Raw genomic sequence first — 18,722 nt, forward strand, 5'->3', positions numbered from 1 at the left:
TAAATTCATTGTTTGTCCTTTAATAATGCAAATATTCAATTGCCACTCACGTCAGTATAGAAGTACTTCTTCCACTGACAAAAAGAGAGATGCATCAGTAAAACAGCTGAACATTTGCACATGTTTGCCAGACTGGCTGAAAATGGTTATGAAGTTGTAAGGATCCTCTCGCTGAGGAAGTGGTAGAGATTTAACTCTCATTTGTGTCTCATCACTACATTAGAATGACTTCAGATTTTTTCTTTTTTCCTGGCATGTGCTTTAAATTATTCATCTTTATTTGAAATTCATTGTTGACACAGACAGCTTTTATTTTCTCCTCATTCATTAATATTTTCTTGTTTAACATCGAAAATTCATTGGGATCCATGATGGAGGCTGTTTGTTCACTACAGAAAACAATGACAAAATGGTCCATCATTTATAGGAGGCCTAATGCATATACTGTATTCACAGCATTCTTATCTTGATATATTTATGAGTCCCAGCTTTCATTAATACATACCTGTATGCATTTGGATGATAAAAGGTTGATCCACTCCTGTATACGTGTGCATGTATACACATATGTACGTATACATACCTCAAGCTTTTACCATCCACTAATATATAAATTTGGTATGTAAATTATTGATGATCAATTTAGATGTCCCATGCATTGTCAGAGACACACACCATATTTTCATAAGGCTAATCCTTGCCAACAGCAAGTAGTACCAAAAATTGATTTCATTTCCAACCTGGCCCAGAGCTTAATACTCGTTACGCTATCAAAATGTGATTATTTGAGTAACAGTAGATATAAGAAAACAGAGGAGGGTAAAGGCTTAGTTTTTACTTTTCTGAAAAGCCCACTTCTAACTGGGGGTAAGATTAATGCAGACTCCATTATATAAGTGTACTAATACCTCTTTGACAATCTAGTCCACTTTAGAAGTGTTACTGTAGAATACGCTAAGCAAAATCAGCAGATGAAGATACTGCACCTAACAGAACCTGAATTACACATTAAAAATCAATACCAATTTATCAAAATTGGTTAAAAGAATCCATTTAACTGAACTTCATTAAATAATAATATTCTGAACACAAGACCCATTAAAGGTGGAAATGAAGTTCTTGTAATTTCTGATTGAGTCCCCTTCATTATTTTCCAGAGTATCTGACTTCATAATGACTACAAGAAATAATGGAGTAGACACCAATTTATGCAGCATTTCATCTGGTAACAACCTCAGCATTCATCTTCTGTTTCTATGATCTGCTCCAGGATGTCATGGTTATGTTTGGAGATCCACTGCAATAGATTATCAGCTTAATTCTGCAGTGCTGCATTTTTTCCTCCTCTTTCTCCAGCTCCTCTGACAACTGTAACAACACAATAAACCATTCCAATTATTAAAATGCTTGACAGGTACAAATAGTGCCAGTTCTTACCCAATCAAAGCTCTCATGGAAGTAAGAAGAAATGTTGCCTATGTAGGGAAAGAGTCAGAACTTAAAGATTTCCAGATTTGAACCTATCTATTACATTTATAGAGTGCCAATCATCCTAGTACCTAGGCCCATGTTTATTTCTTCTACAGTTTACTTGTACAGCAAGATCTAAAAGAATGAGGCTGCTTTTAAATTCCAGAGATGTTAGATACCACTAGATATTGTGATTTTTTTCCATGTTAAACATATTTGCATGTCTTACGCAAATAGACAGGATCTTAGGAGCGGAAATGCTGCAGTTGCTGACAAACCTTAAGGTCTTTATTTTGAAAGAAGGCATGCTCCTTTCATTTGTCTGCAAGTAGAAAAGCAATTACTATCTGAAATAAGAGCCTGGTGCTACTGCACCCTCCCAAGAGGTGCTGAGGGCTCTTAATTTCCAATGAATTCCATGGCAGGTGAGAGTATTCAGTACCTCTCAGGACCTTCCAGGATTGAAAGTACTGAAAACAACAAAACATTTTACCAGTATATTTTAAGGTAAGTCCATTTCAATTTTCTAGAAAGTAGATTGAGGTATTTTAGAAATGCAAATCTCAGATTTATAAAAGGTTAAAATATACAAATGTTCACGATGACTATTTTTGTCTGTAGCCACTTACCCACAAGCATTGTACTTACTAGTATGAGTAGTGTTATTGAAGTCAATGGGATTTCTCAAAATAGTAAGCACTATGGGCCAGAGTCACAACCCTAGGAAGTTAGTAGAAAGACTCCTACTGCCTTGGGCTTTGGACCAGGCACAAAATCTGGTAGTAAGTATACGCAGGGTCAGACCCAACTCACTATAATGGCAACAGAACTCAAGTAACAATAAAATGCCTAACAGCCTTGAATACAATGCAGTCAAACAGTCTTATTCAGTACATGTATATGTCAGATGGGGGGTGGGGGGGATTAAACACTTCCCTTGCAGTACATGTGCACATTAGTTTATTGAGTTTGTGAATAAAAAAGGACAAATGCATTTACCTGCTAGGATTCTCAGTTGTTGGTCTCACATTCATGTAACTGACAAGTTTCCAAAATGTTTGTTTAAAAATGGCATAAAATATATTATTGCATTAAACAAATCATCTTTCCTGCTCTTGGTACTGTTAAAAAGACTATGATGAAGTTGTTTTGTAAATAGAATTATTTTGGCTAAAATGGCTTCTTATTTTTAAAAGTTAACACTTTCTCAGTGTGGTTATTCTGAAAGTGCAGCTCCACACTGTTTAAGTGCTGTGGACAAACAAACATGCAAAGAATTTGAAATCTGTATTTACAGGTACACGTCTGTGTGGTGGCTGCATATATTTATAGTCAGATGAACTATCAATCTTCCTACAAGAACTCGTTGCAATTCTTTTGGTTAAAACACTTAGGACCTGATCCAAAATCTATCTAAGTCAGAGGAAAGATTCCCACTGACTTAAATGGGCTTTGGATCAGGCCATTGAATAGGACAAAAATGACTTCTGCAGAGCTGGAAAGCAAGGGAGTTCCTAAAGTAGATCATGTTACTAGTTCTGGCACATAAAATCTTTGCAAACTTTTTATGAAAACTGTAAGTCAGAGCACGTGTTACATTTTGTGAACTGTGCATAGTTCCCATTCTTTTGGGTACTGAGGATTTTTTAATCATCCAAAGAGATATATAGATACAGGAAAAACCCATGGAAATTAACGAGAAGTTAACATTCCTGCAAGTATTAGAACAAAAAATGTCTACACCATTTTTTTAACAGGTTGGGAAATGAATAAAACAATCACAGTGACTGTTTTATCACAATCTTCTATGTATCTTGATATTTTACAAGCTAAAGCACCTTTGTAATTAACACTCGTTTATGCTGTTAAAAGTAAAGAACTCAGATCAAACAATGCTAGTCTGAGGAAGAGCAATAACATGCAAAATACAATCTCTCTGAAGTCCATTTTCCTACTTTTCATTTAGGGTTTGATGTACAATAAGAGAACTCCTGGATAAAACTCCACCCACTTAATCAACCAATCCATTCTTCAGGAAATTATATTATTGGAAGTACATGAAAAACCTGTTCACCACAAGTGGGAAATGCACAATATTTTTCAAATAAATCATATATATATATATATAAAAGGATATTGCTGTCAAACACCTACAAGGTCTGAGTAAATATAATATATATTTCTGTTTCTTCAGTGCAGTACACAGCATTAGTCACTGAAAAAAATACAAACCCAAGATTTGGCTAGATATATTGGACCCGATATTCAGAATTGCTGAGCACCCACAACTCCAAGTGATGTCAATGGAAGCTACAGGTGCTCAGCACCTCTGAATGTCAATTAGATATCACTGAATGAAAATTTCACAGGGATCTGAAGATATAAAAAGTGTGATTGCTCATAATGTATTTTCAGATTATTTTTCTTTTGGCTAAAGACTCCGGCCTGATTACTAGTTTCTGCCTCTAGTCCTTTCCTTTCAGTGGTTATTTGCAGAAACAAGCTGGGGGAGAGAGAGGGTAAACACAAAGGGGTTAAAGGGGAAACTGTTTAATAATGGTAGTAAAATGCAGGCTATTTTTGACATCTGGGTTAATGTCCATTATGTTCCATATGCTTTCCAAATGTTTGCAACAAGCACCCACATACAAAAACAGATACTCATTCACCTAGCCTTAAATTGCCCTCTTCTAACCTATTACACATTGTACCAGCATAAAAGGCCAACAACTGATATGGTCATTAGTGTGTGAGAGAGAGAGAGAGAGAGAGAGAGAGAGAAAATAGCCAGTTACTGTTAGGAAATTGGTATCTCACCAAATGTTGGTACTACAAAGCTATCATTAATGAAAATCCAGTAGGGCCATTTCTGCTCCTTAACAATCTATTAGAAGACATCTGCATTATGACTTAACATCTTTAAAAGTGTTGTCAGAATGAATTCCTTGTATTCCTAGTGAAGATTTATTTATTATTATGATCAAAGTACTAACAAATTATGTTAAATAATTTAATTTGCTTGGTCTAAGCAACTAGCCAAAACAGTAATAATTCAAATATAGGATTAGAGACCATTGATACTAGCAGTTTTAAAACTGTGCTATGGAATGCCACATTATAATCTGAATGCAATTGCAATCCAAATGCATTCTTAAGTATTTGTGGTCAACCCTAACTATGAAATATTGAGAAGGGTAATGAAAAGTGGCATGGAATTCTATTCCTGATTCTGCCACTGACTCACCGTCTGACCTTGGGGCTTTCTATGCTTTCTATGCCTTAAACCCCTTAAATCGGAAGGTAAATAACACAGAACTACCTCACAAGGCGTTGTAAGGCTTAATATCTGAAATGTGCTTCGAGATTCTTGGATGGGTGTTAAATATTATTATTTTTCAGTCTCTGTATTTCATTAAAATTATACACCATAAAAAAAGATTACTTTCATATACTGAATTACAAGCAAAAAGGGAGCATGTGGTTTGTTCAGATACTTGTAACTGTCAGTATTAGCATGTATTATAAAATAGGTGATTGCCAAAAGTCTTCAGTGACAAGTACCATGTAGGCATAACAGAAAGACTGCAGTTGGATTCAGCTGCTGGATTCAGCTAAGAATCTGTTCATGACTTCAGTGCAATCCTGCAGCTTAGATCAATGAGAATCTTGTGGACTGTGTTTCCCCTTCCTCTTAAGTGCAGATGCAAACATGCTCAAAATTTAGAAATTTGAAATTCAACACTAGGGACAACACTGGGTGCTTTTTTTATGAAAATCTAATAGAAATGTGTTCCACTATAATTTTTATTATATTAATACATTATTGAACACAATAGGCAACCTACAATTTGAACTCTTCTGTCACTGCAACCTGAGGACTTGTATCGTTCCTGTAACTTTTTGACTGCCAAATTCTTGGGAGGGGACAGATCCACAAAGAAGATTTTGAATGAATAAAGATCTGCCTGTTTTGAAATGAGTATAGCATTCTGTCAAACACTGCTATATGGATTTAAAAGTCTCTAGCAAAGAGGGCCAAACCCAGAGAAATAATTAAAATATAAATTTTTATCCAACCTGAAATAGAAAACTTGCAATACTGAGATGCCAAAGACACCTAAGACACTTGCTGAGTTAAGTGAAAAGGTAAAATCTAGTTTGAATTTATAGCATTCCTTCAGTGTCCCTCTAGGAGTTTGGCTTTATGCCAGTGTTCCTTGTTAAAAATTTGTTAAACGTGTTTGGCATTAATGCAAACACAAAGTACTCATTTGTTACAAATTCTATTGGAATGCATTCATTTAAGGCAATGAAGTAGTTACCAGAAAAGAAAAAATGTTCATTAAGTACATTTTAAAAATACAATGATGTATGCAGTGCATAACTATGGCGCCCCAGTGGCTATATAAATATCTGACAGAATAACCACAAGTTGTGTTTGGTTTGAAATTGGACTCTTAAACACAACCGATAGAACAAAAACAGGTTTTGTTTGTTGTCAAAACTGATGTTAGTTTTTCTTGTTTAGAACTAGTTACAATAACCAAAGTTTTGGCATACAATTTCTTACATCTCAAATCAATAAAACATACAGGTTAAAATAATGCAGAAGGAAGTCTCTCGCATCAAATTGTAAATTGAGCACTGCATATTCTATCCAGAAAACACTGAATCCAGAAAACAAAACACTCTGCTTTCAGGAGAGCAAATTTTAGTCATTCTTAAAAATTCCACTGAGAGGAAATTACACCTGTTAGTTTTGCAATTGTCTGACAACATTGGGTACATGTAGGCAAAAAGTTACTACTTAATCATAGTACAGCAAGAATAAAATAAACATCCCAAACCCTGTTTAAACAATTTAAATCTTAATAACTTATCCTCTTCTTCATGGTAACATGAAATATTCCTGAATAATGATAATTTCGTAGAAGAGACCATTTTGAAGTTTGTTTCCTAGGCGTTAGAGACTATCATTAAACTGTTAAAACAGAATAATTCTTCCTCTTACTATACATTGCTTTACAGATTATTCACAGTAAATCTTAAAATAGTAAAAATATGAGATTAAACTATCCTTTTTTGAAGATTCCAAATAAAAGTAGATAGAGTGAAGTAAGACAATGCAGGTATAATTATTTAGTGATTCGCAATAATCATCTATAAAACAAATACTTTTAAAGAAAGGACTTTATTCATTTTCTGGAAGGGTAATTCAGAAATTATCACATTTTGTTATTTATGTTTTAAATTCTTTACACAATAAAGTTAATCTGCACAAAAAGATCTAGAGCTGGTTGACTTCCTGCATGGATCTGATGAATTTTGCAGATTTCTATAATGCCAGAATTGTCAAACTACCCTAACAGCTTTCTTTGACAGGGTTGTGGATGGAGGGAAGTGGTAGGTGTGGTATATCTTGACTTTAGTAAGGCTTTTGATACTGACCTTCTCACAAACAAATTAGGGACATACAACCTAGATGGAGCTACTATAAAGTGGTTGCATAACTGGTTGGAAAACAGTTTTGAGAAAATAGTTATCAGTGGTAAACAGTCAAGCTTGAAGGGCATATCAAGTGACGTCCTGCAGGGACCAGTTGTGCTCAATATCTTCATCAATGATTTAGATAATGGCATAGAGAGTACACTTAGAAAGTTTGTGGACAATACCAAGCTGGGTGGGGTTGCAAGTGCTTTGGTAGATAGGATTAAAATTCAAAATGATCTGCACAAACTGGAGAAATGGTCTGAGGTAAATAGGATGAAATTCAATAAGGACAAATGCAAAGTGCTCCACTTCGGAAGGAACAATCAGTTGCACACATACAAAATGGGAAATGACTGCCTAGGAAGGAGTACTGCAGAAAGGGATCTGAGCGTCATAGTGGATCACAAGCTAAATATGAGTCAAATATGTTTAGTTTGGAGAAGAGAAGACTAAGGGGAGACATAACTGTTTCCAAGTACATAAAAGGTTGTTACAAGGAGGACGGAGAAACATTGTTCTCTTTAATCTCTGAGGGTAGGACAAGAAGCAATAGTCTTAAATTGCAGCAAGGGTGGTTTAGGTTGGACATTAAGAAAAACTTCCTGTCAAGGTAGTTAAGCACTGGAATAAATTGCCTAGGGAGGTTGCAGAATCTCCATCATTGGAGATTTTTAAGAGAAGGTTAGACAAACACCTGTCATGGATGGTCTAGATAATACTTAGTCTTGCCTTGATGCCGGGGACTGGACTAGAATTTTTCTCGAGGTCCCTGCCAATTTTATAATTCTGTTCTATAAATTGCTAACCTGAGTTACGAATAACAGCAGATACCATAGGAATGAATAAAATCAAATTGTTCCAAATCATCTGGGCAATGACAATCCTTGAAAACTACTGTACCATTATATGATAGAACTAGATGAAGATTGTGAGCCTTGAGACTATTTAGACAAGGATGCTTTCTCTACTAGGAATGTTTATAAATCAGTTAGGACATCAATGTTACTTGAAAAAAAATTTTAATAGATACTTTTTTATAAAAAATAAGTCTAGTGCAAAAACAATGCTAATCAGAACTATGCCAAAATTTAAAACATATTCTTCAGTGTGCAATTTCTACACTGAAATAAAAAGGAGATCACAGGAGCTCCATTAAGAATCACTTCAAAATATTGTTCTCACAGGGCCTGAATCAAAGTCTACTGAAGTCAGTGGACAAACTGCCTTTGATGTCAATGGGCTTTGGATCAGGCTCAGAGAGGGCAGAAAGGAGCAGTCACTAGGGCACAAAGCTATTTGTCAGGATGCTAATGTCTCCTCCAAGGTGCAGAGTTTGAAACAGGACATTTGCTAATATTTTAAATGAGCAGAAATATTGAATCATGAAGTGGCTCAAATGACAAGAGTTCCCAACATGATCCTAAAAACTGGCATTAGTAGAGATCACCTAATGAAATTGGAAGGAGTCTTTTTCATCCTTGCTGATGTGGAATGCTATTTATTCTCCTGCTAGGGACTAATTAGGGGCCTTGTCTGAAGATCAAGGTTTTGCAGTCTCTGCTTCTTAATAACATGGTTTGCCTATCCGCCACCTGGGACAAGGCAAGGTACTCTCTTTTACTCCAAACAGCAGGCACTGCCTTAGGCCTGTGCAGGCAGGAAACTGTTCCGGCACTTTCAGTAATTTAACCACTTCCCTATTGGCCTTCTATAACCATACTCAAAGTCCCGAATAAGCAGTGACCCATCCACCAGGAGTGCACCTATTTAATATAAATTACTATGTGATTGGATATCAGATAGTAAGGGAAAACTTATTATTATGATAATAAATGATATCAGAACTGTATGATCTGTTTATTTATAGATGAAGCGGAGGACACAAATCAACAAACCATTTGTTTTGTTTCAGAGTTAGAGACAATTCAAACTTTCAGTGGCTGACAAATGATGTGGTTAAATAAAAGCTGTGTCAAGCCCCCAATCTAATAAGTCATCTTATTAGGAAGTTGTGATGCCCTGCTTGCCCTGGCTTGTCTGCTTTACTGAAAGATCTCCTGCTGGGACCTTTGTGGCATTACACGAGGTAGAGAGGCTGCTGCAATATATGAGCCTTGATTCTGAGCAGCCAAAACAGCAGGAGAACTAAGCTGCAAAGAATTAAACATGTAACAACTCTACAGCACAGACAGTGATTGAGGTTGGCCCTTTTGCTGTTGACACATTCTGGCCCCTGTAGGTTGTGGTCACTAAGCCCATTAGAGTTGCAGTGTGGCAACAGCTAGTTCAGCAAGTTCAATGTGTTTCTGTTTTATTTCTAAATGCAGGGCGCAAGCTCGCAGTGATAGCAGAACGAAGTAAGGCAACAGAACCAGGCTATAAACACAGTCATCATTGTCAGGGATGTGAAACTTGTTTTCAAAAACTGTTTATTTTTGGCAGATGGAGCTTGGATGGATTTTTGCATTTTGTTAACTGTATTTTAATTTCAACTTACTGCATGCTTTAAAAAAAAAAAGTCCCGAGTGATGTTGTTTCCCTTTAAAAGAGAAAATTGTCACTAGTTAGAGTGATCTCTTTGTTACTAGGAATTCATGGAAAAAATGAAAACAGATGGCATGAACCCACTAAAATCTCATTTGGGGTCAATCCCATTCATTGGCACTCACTATAATTAAATCCACGCTCCTCAGAAGTTTGGTAAAAAGATATGCAAAATACCTCTCATTCAGAAAAAACCCCAGAGAATGTGAAATGAGCTCTAAATGCTGAACGCACTTAAACAAATGAGAGATCTATATGATCAAGACAGATTTAGGGCAAGATTTAAAAGGAAAAAAATCCTAGGCAAGTAATTTAAATTAGGCGATATGTATAACACACACATTTTAAAATGATGATTCCTCCCTCCACAGGATTAGGCTTTTCTGTGCACTCTGGGAATGGTGAAAGGTTGCCAGTTAGGGAGACCATGTGTTCCTGAATACTGGGAGGGTTCTCAAAAATGAGTGTTTGATCCCAGTTTTTCTAAACTCCTGCAGGCTTGTCACCTGAAGGAGCCATTGGCCAGTGCAGATGGTGCAAATGACAGCTGGCTGAGTGCATGTGTCCCTCAAAGACTTCCTTGCCCTCCAAACCTGTTGTAAATTGCCAGCCTGCTTTTGCCCCCACCGCAAGGCCTCTTGGAGACTGTCGACCCCCACTGCATGAGTCCTTGAGCCAAACACTCCCCATATTTAGACTTAAATCCACAGGGCAGCGGGGAAGGAGGAGGAGGAGGGAGCTTCTTGGCTGAGCAGGAGTAGGCAATTTCTCTTGGTCTATGCATATTTCCCTGACACCCTCATCCCATCCCAGGACAGGTGAGGTGACAGGCCTTTCACTTTAAAATATGGTCACTTAACTGCCAATACATCATTTAGCTGCTGGTGAATATGCAACCCCATGCCAGCTACCTTTTCCAGACAGGCACAAAGCTGCTGGCAAGACCAAATCACATTATTTGTCAGCCACCAGTGAAGGAGGAATAGCTTTCCCTCCCATCCCCCATTTTGTGTTCTTGGTAGTTGGCCTGATCTGAGTTAGGCAGTAGCTATGGAAATCCATTGGTTGATTGGCTCTGGAATCTCCAGTTTTGTGGGATTTATCTTTTCTGTCATGCCTAGATTTGCTGATAGTGAGTTTGGGATTAGAAGGGAATACTCCCATGTATATTGGCCTGGCACTGAGAAGTTTGTTTTAATTTTCCTCTGCAAGAGTTAGCTGATAGTTAACCGTGAAAACTGTTTGGAGTTGCATTTAGCTAACTCAGGTTACTGTTTCATTGTGCCTTGCTCCTGGAAGCATATAGGTCACTACATTTTTGTTGTGCTGGAGTGCCTTGTGCTAGTGGTTGGAGGTTCAATGCAAAAGGATCACAGGCACAGAGCAGGGATACAAGGGAGTTAGTTTTGTGGCTGGATCAAGTGTGTGGATAGGTGTTAAGATGGAACACAGATTTGAAGTACTTTATGCGTGGGCCCATTTCCTTCCCCGGAGGAAAAGGCTGGATTCTTGGCTTGAGAGGACATGTCTTCTTGGAAATGCTGGGCACAGAGTGGTGTTCTTGGAGCTGATGGCTCCCGTGAATTGGCAGAGAATTGCTGGGATTATCATTTTTGGTCCGGTAGCCATTTTGTTATTTAATTTAATACAAGTACATCTAGCCTGAGATGATATGCACATGCTTTTTCCAATCACATTATGGGGGGGAGTAAAGTTTGTTTATTTTTAAAGATTTGTGTAAGCTAACGAGTTTGACAGCCTTGTTCCTTGGACATGCATATTTATACTGACAGTTATGCCTCTAGTCACACAATGGGCTGGTCTATACAGCACCAGCTAAGAACACTAGAGAGGAGTGCTCTAACATGTTGCATGCCAACTACCCAATGCAGACCCTGCTGGCATGCTCTGAAAGGTAATTAGTTCACATTAAGATACAGGGCTACATTAATGCAAAATAGATACCTTTTAAAACACACCAGCAAGGTCTGTATAGAGCAATTAGAGTGCATCACATTAGTGCACTTTACAAATCACACCCCTCTGGCACAGTATGCCACACAGTGTAGACAAGACCTTGTTGGTTTTTTTTGTGATTTAAACAAATTATTAGCACACTGTTTTACTAGTGCATTCCATTAGCTAATAGTCATGTACTGCTTAAATGGAAGTTATTAGAATCTGAAACCAACACCTGATTGTTGTAGTGTGTTGCAATTAGGGTTGTCAAGTGATTTAAAAAAATCACGATTAATCGCACGATAAAAAACAATTGTGATTAATCGCACTGTTAAACAATAATAGAATACCATTTAAATATTTTTAGATGTTTTCTACATTTTCAAATATACTGATTTCAATTACAACACAGAATACAAAGTGTACAGTGCTCACTTAATATTTATTTTTTATTACAAGTATTTGCACTGTAAAAAAAAAACCAAAAGAAATAGTATTTTTCAATTCACCTAATAACAGTACTGTAGTGCAATCTCTATCATGAAAGTTGAACTTAAAAATGTAGAATTATGTACAAAAAAACTTGCATTAAAAAATAAAACAATGTAAAATTTTAGAGCCTGCAAGTCCACTCAGTCCTACTGCTTCTTCAACCAATTGCTCAGACGAATAAGTTTGTTTACATTTGCAGGAGCTAATCCTACCTGCTTCTTGTTTACAATGTCACCTGAAAGTGAGAACAGGCGTTCTCATGGCACTGTTATAGATGACATCGCAAGATATTTACGTGCCAGATGCTCTAAAGATTCATATGTCCCTTCATGCTTCAGCCACCATTCCAGAAGACATGCTCCCATGCTGATGCCAGGTTCTTCTCGATAACAGTCCAAAGCAGTGAGGACCGACGCATGTTCATTTTCATTATCTGAGTCAGATGCCACCAGTAGAAGGTTGATTTTCTTTTTTGGTGGTTAGGTTCTGTAGTTTCCACACTGGAGTGTTGCTCTTTTAAGACTTCTGAAAGCAAGCTCCACACCTCGCCCCTCTCAGATTTTGGAAGACACTTCAGATTCTTAAACCTTGGGTCGAGTGCTGTAGCTATCTTTAGAAATCTCACAGTGGTACCTTCTTTGCGTCTTGTGAAATCTCCAGTGAAAGTGTTCTTAAAATGAACCTGTGCTGGGTCATCATCCGAGACTGCTATAACAGGAAATATATGGCAGAATGCGGGTGAAACAGAGCAGGGGACATACAATTTTCTTCCAAGGCATTCAGTCAGAAATTTAATTAATGCTTATTTTTTAATGAGCGTCATCAGCATGGAAGCATGTCCTCTGGAATGGTGGTCGAAGCACGAAGAAGCATGTGAATGATTACCATCTCTGGCATGTAAATACCTTGCAATGCTGGCTACAAATGTGCCATGTGAATGCCTGTTCTCACTTTCAGGTGACATTGTAAATAAGAAGAGGGCAGCATTATCTCCCTTAAATGTAAACAAACCTGTTTGTCTTAGCGATTGGCTGACCAAGAAGTAGGACTGAGTGGACTTGTAGGCTCTAAAGTTTTACATTGTTTTGTTTTTGAGGGCAGTCATGTAACAAAAAAAAATCTACATTTATAAGTTGCACTTTCACGACAAAGATTGCACTACAGTCCTTGTATGAGGTGAATTGAAAAATACTATTTCTTTTGTTTATCATTTTTACAGTGCAAATATTTGTAAGCAAAAATAATATACACTTTGATTTCAATTACAACACAGAATACAATACATGAAAATGTAGAAAAACATCCACAATATTTAATAAATTTCAATTGGTATTCTATTGTTTAACAGTGCGATTAAAACTGCGATTAATTGCGATTAATTTTTTTATTCACGATTAATTTTTTTGAGTTAATTAACATAAGAACATAAGAACGGCCGTACCGGGTCAGATCAAAGGTCCATCTAGCCCAGTATCTGTCTACCGACAGTGGCCAATGCCAGGTGCCCCAGAGGGAGTGAACCTAACAGGCAATGATCAAGTGATCTCTCTCCTGCCATCCATCTCCACCCTCTGACAAACGGAGGCTAGGGACACCATTCTTTACCCATCCTGGCTAATAGCCATTTATGGACTTAGCCACCATGAATTTATCCAGTTCCCTTTTAAACATTGTTATAGTCCTAGCCTTCACAACCTCCTCAGGTAAGGAGTTCCACAAGTTGACTGTGTGCTGCATGAAGAAAAACTTCCTTTTATTTGTTTTAAACCTGCTGCCTATTAATTTCATTTGGTGACCCCTAGTTCTTGTATTATGGGAATAAGTAAATAACTTTTCCTTATTCACTTTCTCCACACCACTCATGATTTTATATACCTCTATCATATCCCCCATTAGTCTCCTCTTTTCCAAGCTGAAAAGTCCTAGCCTCTTTAATCTTTCCTCATATGGGACCCTCTCCAAACCCCTAATCATTTTAGTTGCCCTTTTCTGAACCTTTTCTAGTGCCAGTATATCTTTTTTGAGGTGAGGAGACCACATCTGTACACAGATTGCATGCACTAACTGTGATTAATCGACAGCCCTAGTTTCAATATATGCTTATTTTATTGCAAGATAAATAATTCTAATTATGAAGCAAATGAAGACGCCTTCGGAGTAATTTAGAGATGTATTACATACGGTAAGCCTGTTCTTGCATTTAACAAAATATAGTTTCACCTTCTTCTCCTTCAGACAATTCTTAAATAATATATTTTTTCACATGGTTCATCACAGGAACCTGTTCATATATGCCTAAAGCTTCTTAGTTAAAGTTATATCTTATTTTAATTTCTAGAGGAAAGATGCAATTCTTTGAAATGCTAACATGATTCATCTTTCTGAAGCTGGACCAGCTAGCTGTACTCGCTCTTAGAACTGATAGAACATTACCATGCCGCCTGAACATGACCTTGTAGGCATAGCTACTTCTTATTTTTCAAATACCGATCCAAACAGCATGCAACAATTTGAAATCTAACCCATCTTAACCCATGTGGGCCAATTATGCTCCACTCTTAGGGTCTGCCCATGCAGTTTTCAGTTCAGGATCAGGAAGACTTAAGGCCCAATTCAGGTGAACATTTATGAACACGCTTTAATGTTTTGACTTCAACAGGATTTAAACATGCACTTACGTATGTTTAAAAATATGCTTACGTGCCCTTTCTGAATAGTGACGCTTCCCTGAATTGGGGCCGTAGAGACTATCATTCTATGATGGGGCACTTACAGAGCATGTGTAAAGCTACACCATGGAGTTACTGACAAGTCTTTACAATAAGCATTGATGCAATAAGGAAGGAAAAAATAAAAGAGAGAACCAATTTTTTTAACGAGACCTTAGGCCACGATCCTGCAAAGATTTACATGTGTTCTTAACTTAAAGCATGTGAATAGTCCTACTGAGGTTTACAGGACTATTCATTTACCGTGAATACTTAACGGTAAGCATCTGTGTAAGAGTATACAGGCTCAGGGCCTTAGACTACAAGTTCTCAAAGGCAGGTAACAAAGTTTGCTATGTGACTGCAAAGCACCATGTAAATTTACAGCACTATATCCATGAATTTCAATGTTTAAATAGTAATACAGTATAACAAAGGGCACTATTAAAAAGCAAACCAGTTCTACTTGGCATGTTACTGCACATTTGGTATATTACAAATGAAACTAATCTAAGAACTGCACTTACTTTGTGGTTTTGACCTTACAAATAACAAAAAATAACCAGAACAACCCATCACACAATTGCACTGATTAGTATTTTTATCCCACAACCCCTTCTCTCCCCTCTTACTCATTTTCTTTTTCCCCCGTTGTTCCCCCATTCCATCTGTGGCTGGAGCCTGGAGCTAACCACCCCGATTTTCCCTTTTGTTTCAGCTGTGCTCCTTTCCAAGCACCTTTCTTTTCTCCCCCCTACCCCTTAGTAGTGCTTTCACTGCTGTATCCATCTTGGTTGCCAGCCTATGAAGAGCTCATTTTCTGAGTGGTGGCATTGTGACATAACTGGCAACTCAGAATTACCATCACCATCTACTTTACTTGCATACTACAGGCCTATTGATTGGAATGAGGAGAATCCCCATGGCAGTGGGTCAAAGGCATCTTTGAGGTCAGCAGAGTGTCAGTTTAAATAAAAGAGTAAGAAGAGAGAGACCTTTATTGTGCATCCACAGGGCACTAAATTTTAAATGGCGAATCTTCAGTGGAAGTTAATTCCTGAAGACAAACTTGTGAAATGATAATAGAGATAATACAGCCCACGCTTTGATATTTCTTCTGCTAGCTTCATAGGGACTCCCAGGAAAGTCAATGGGACTTGCGCTCCTATTTCCCTTGGCTGCTTTTGAATCCCTTTCCCACAGAGACTAATTCTGACACAGGTTACATGAAAGGTTGGTTGACTCAACCAAAGTTCAATACCTTGTGCATGCTGGTCCCTTTGATTGGAAGAAGGGGCAACAAGATTTTAACATACTAGAATGTTTATCAGCCTTCTTCCCTTTCTCTGAATTGAGCCAGAAACTTAAATGCTGAGGACTAGTGTAGGTAAAAAGCCCTAACCTCTACCAGCACCCAGCTCTGACCTTCCAAGACTGTTTTTTTTTAGTACCTAGATGACTGGCTTGTTTCCCCAGCTCTCATATGCAGCAGCCTATCTTCTACACCAGGGAATAGCATAACTGAAAGAAAAGGGAGCAGGAATCAGAGAAATAGCTGGAGCACGCAATTAATGTCTGAGGTTATGAGGCGAGGTTATGTGGTCTAGAACATAAGGTGTGTGGAAGAAGGCTGCACTGCAGATGTGGATGGAAAGACATTTTTGGTGCAGATGCTTATCTGTTCCAAACCAAACAAACTCCAATCTTGCTGAGGTTCCCCAAAGCTATTTGTGATTTTGGAACCAGTGATCATTTGTACTTTACACCCCTAGCCACAGCTTATCCATTGCTTAATAGGCAGAAGCATTTGACTGAATCAGGAATAGTTTCTTAGCAGCAGCTCAACAACCAAAGATAGTGTAGGTAAGTAGCTGTATTTTCAACCCACAGAATCACAAAAATGAGAGATGGGAAAGAGGTAGCAATAGTCCAGCCCTCTCACTGCCTCTGCAGGATTGTTTCCCACAAAATGCTTTCTAATGGTTTGTACAGTTTTATTTTAAATACCTCAAGGGATGGATCTTACAGTGTTGCAAAGTGACACTATAATCAACATAAATTGTTTAATAGGGTCCATAGAAAATGTAACCAGTTAAAACAGTTAAATTATTTTCCAGGTTAGAAAACCATTTAGGACCTGATCTCTCCCAGGACTGGAAGAGAGAAGAGGAGCAGCAACTCACAACCCAATTGAAACCTCCCTCCCATCCTCCTGGAAAGCCACTCAAGACCGAATTTCCCCTTCTGGCTTCTTGGGGATCTGCCGTAGCCAGAGACCAGAGCTGATTACGTGTCTATCGGAAAACTTCTCCAATTAGATCCTTATTTAAATTATTTAACAAGATAAGGAATTGGAATTATTCACAAAGGAACATTTTTATGAAAATGAGTTTAAATATATTGAAATGAAACAATAATTCTAACTAATATTAAGGCAGTTTGTGCATCATGATTTAGAATATTCAGCTATGCACCAGTGTCTGTGTTTGTGGAATGCAATTTCTAATGATGGTTGACACAATCTACATTTGTTGATATTATGACCATATCAGTCTATGTTGGGATTTTGTAAATATACTGAATAAAACAGTGCACTTTTTCCAACTTTATTCCATCCTGCTATGAGCACTTCCTGTTGGCAGAAGTTAAACTGCTTTGCTTACTTTCAATGGACTTGCTTGGTGCTCCTGCTGTTAGATAAACTTTCAAGGATATTTTTGTGACAGGTACAAACCTAGACAGGAAAGCTTGTGAAGAAATCCTAAATTAATTATATGTCAACATTCAAGCCTCGAGAAGGAGCAATTGTCATAAATTTTTTAAAGGTTAGAATCCAATTTTAGTTGAAAATGTAAAAAAGTTCACTGACTCACTTGTAAGTCAGAGCCAATAACATGATATATTTTACATTCTTTAATGGCCTGTTTTAGCTAAACATAGGGGAAAAGAAGCTATGATTTTATTCTCTTGAAAATTGAATTGTTAAATCATGTAAAATGATTACAGCTATGAGCCAATACCAAACAGTGTTGAATTTATAAATTGAAATTCAGCATTCTCTAATCCTCTCTGTTTTATTTGTTTTTCAAGAAGGTATATAAGGGATAAAAAAAAATTGTGCTAAAAAAATATCTTCACCACTTGTAATGCAGTCATCCCATGCTCATGCCAACAAAACCTTTATCCTATACCACACAGCATATATTCTATCCAACCACACACTGAGCCCGGTGGAAGAGTCTGTCCTATGTCGGGGACTCTTTCTGCCCCACCATCCCCACAAACATGATACAGTTCTATGGTGATCTGGAAGCCTACTTTCGTCATCTCCAACTCAAGGAATATTTTCAACACACCACTGAAGAGTGCACTGACCCCAGGGGCAGCTCCAGGCCCCAGCATGCCAAGCGCATGCTTGGGGCGGCATGCCGCGGGGGGCGCTCTGCCGGTCGCCGGGAGGGTGGCAGGCAGCTCCGGTGGACCTCCCGCAGGCGTCCGCTGGTCCCGCAGCTCCGGTGGAGAATCTGCAGAGCGCCCCCCGCGTGCCGCCATGCTTGGGGCGGCAAAATGGCTAGAGCCACCCCTGACTGACCCACTGGAACCCTCCTACCAACACTACAAGAAGAAGAATTCTGTGTGGACAACTCCTGATGGTCGAAATGACAGACTGGACTTCTACATAGAGTGCTTCCGCAGATGTGCACAGGCTGAAATTGTGAACAAACAGCATCACTTGCCCCATAACCTCAGCCATACAGAACGCAACGCCACCCATAGCCTCAGTAAAAACTCTGACATTATAATCAAAGGGGCTGACAAAGGAGGTGCTGTAGTCATAATGAACAGGTTGGATTATGAACAGGATGCTGCCAGGCAACTCTCCAGCACCACATTCTACAGGCCACTATCCTCTGATCCCACTGAGGAGTACCAAAAGAAACTACACCATCTACTCAAGAAACTCCCTGCTATAGCACAGGAACAAATCTACACGGACACACCCCCAGAGCCCCGACCAGGCGTATTCTATCTGCTACCCAAGATCCATAAACCCTAGAT

General features: G+C 38.1%; 1 protein-coding gene across 3 annotated transcripts in view; it reads right to left on the minus strand.

The window, feature by feature from the left end:
* Positions 1 to 1,247: 1,247 nt before the first annotated feature.
* ERC2 (ELKS/RAB6-interacting/CAST family member 2) overlaps positions 1,248 to 18,722 on the minus strand; it is an 801,227-nt gene continuing 783,752 nt past the window's right edge. For 2 of the 3 annotated variants that reach the window (XM_039482087.1, XM_039482086.1), the window contains one exon: positions 1,248 to 1,368. The gene's annotated coding sequence lies outside the window, so the exon portion shown is untranslated. The remainder of the gene's footprint in view (positions 1,369 to 18,722) is intronic. The other variant, XM_039482085.1, reaches the window with a different exon arrangement.

The sequence above is a fragment of the Mauremys reevesii genome, linkage group 7 (genome assembly GCF_016161935.1).
Source record: "Mauremys reevesii isolate NIE-2019 linkage group 7, ASM1616193v1, whole genome shotgun sequence".
NCBI classification, from domain to species: Eukaryota; Metazoa; Chordata; order Testudines; family Geoemydidae; genus Mauremys; species Mauremys reevesii.